General features: G+C 40.3%; 1 non-coding gene across 1 annotated transcript; it reads left to right on the top strand.

The window, feature by feature from the left end:
* The first annotated feature begins 506 nt into the window (after nt 1–506).
* Nucleotides 507–670, top strand: LOC138814392 (U1 spliceosomal RNA). The gene has a single exon (XR_011367972.1). It is a non-coding gene; the product is annotated as a U1 spliceosomal RNA (small nuclear RNA).
* Nucleotides 671–1,997: the final 1,327 nt, after the last annotated feature.

Here is a 1,997-nt window from a genome sequence, read left to right as displayed (position 1 = left end):
ATATCTCAAATTCAAATAATCCTAAGAAAAGGAAAGCACATAAGAATTTTATATTCATTATTTCTAAAACAGACTTATAGTATCACTAAAAATAGGGGGAAAGCCACACATACAAAGTTTTTATGTAGTGCTCAGCATTTCCAAATTTTTGGCCCACAAAATTCTATAGATTTTATCAATTCATTGAGACATACATTCTTCAATTGCCTTTCTTATTTTACTTCCAGATACAGAAAAACTTTTGAATCTTCAAAATATATTAAGTTTAGCTAAAGTACAAGACATTTCACAGATTAATCCAATTGCTACATAGGAGGTCTTAGAAAGTTAAATAAAAATCGTTTCACTACATCATGATAACTTATGACTTTTCTATCTAGAAACATTGTGCAGTATAAATCAAAAGCATTAGAGAGAAAGTGGTATGCTCCTCAATATTTCATAGAGTGGATATATGTTATACAAGAAAATTAGAAGTCAACAGGAAATAAAAAGATATTGCCCATATACTTACCTGGCAGGGGAGATACCATGATCACGAAGGTGGTTTTCCCAGGGCGAGGCTTATCCATTGCACTCCGGATGTGCTGACCCCTGCGATTTCCCCAAATGCGGGAAACTCGACTGCATAATTTGTGGTAGTGGGGGACTGCGTTCGCGCTCTCCCCTAAAAAAAAAAAAAAAAGATATTGCCCAACCAGGGGCTGGTGACTCATACCTTTAAACCTAGCTACTTAGCACTGAGGATCTTGGTTCAAAGCAAGCCAAGATAGGACAAATCCATGAGACTCCAATTAACCAGGAAAAAAAGCTGAAAGTGGAGATGTGGCTCAAATGTTAAAGCATCAGCCTTGAGTGGAAAAAGTTTTGTAAGAGCTTGAGGATCTCAGTGAAAGCTCTACTATTATACTATTACTCCCCGCCCAAAAAAAATTCCAAATAAATGGCCAAGTTAATAAGTAATAATATAGTGTCTACACTGAGGCCACCAGAAATGTGCTGTAACTTTGTAAACCCTTGAGAAGAAAGAAAAATAGAAACAAACAGGAAAATATTCCTTGTAAAATATAAATGGTTTCAGGCTAAAATACTGATTCTGACTTTTGAACCTAGAGCAGACACTTGTAAATTCCATCCCGTCCAGCCATACAGGTCATACACAAAGGTAGAATGCTCAAAGCTCTCAGTCTAGCATCTGGTGCCCCACCGATGTGAACCAGAAGAGGCAAGGCAAAGCAGAAGACCTGTAGCCAGCCCTGCTTCTGCTGTGGTTGATGTGGTTCAAAAGAGGGTGAGGGGCAGCAGGAAATGATTGGACAAAATGATTGGACTCAGACCATCTCAAATCTTTCAATTTATATACAACTGGACATAAAGGAAGATCTAACCCTATTCCAGATCTAGATAGTAGTTGATTCTCCCGCGACCCTTCAGGGTAAGAACTTTGCTGGATTTTTGTTTTGTTTTCAGCATTTTTAATTCCTAATTCCCCCTATTCAAGCTTGCTTGTTAAGACATTTCCTGGCTAGCAACACGGTAGCACTACTTGGCCCAACTAGATTTCACACTCAGGCTAAGTGGGCCCTGGGAGGTCCCAGGAAAATCCTCCACTCAAAGTCAACAGAATTCCCAAGTACTCAGGAGCTGATATCTGAAGAGTGAAGTTCAAAGTCAGACAGGCAGGCAAGTCCACTAGGACTTCAGAGTCCATTAGGATTCTAATCTCCTATGGTAGGGCATCAAAAAGCCAAAAGTGAAGTTGTAGCTCAAGTGGTGGAGTACTATCCTTGAGCAAAAACAGCTAAGGGACAGTGTCAAGGGCTGAGTCCAAGCCCCAGTACTAACAAACACACACAAACACTTCACTCAGCTGACCCCCCAAAACCCCAGCCAGCCTTCTCTCTCCCACATCCCCTCCCGTCAGCCCTCTGTCCTCCACATACCATCCCACAAGCCCTCCCTCAAAAAACTCATTCATTTTATTTTCATTCTATTGG

Source organism: Dipodomys merriami, unplaced genomic scaffold (genome assembly GCF_024711535.1).
Source record: "Dipodomys merriami isolate MVZ:Mamm:240054 unplaced genomic scaffold, mDipMer1.0.p SCAF_6, whole genome shotgun sequence".
NCBI classification, from domain to species: domain Eukaryota; kingdom Metazoa; phylum Chordata; class Mammalia; order Rodentia; family Heteromyidae; genus Dipodomys; species Dipodomys merriami.
The sequence above is the reverse complement of the archived record's forward strand: the minus strand, read 5'-3'. Positions and strand labels throughout refer to the sequence as shown.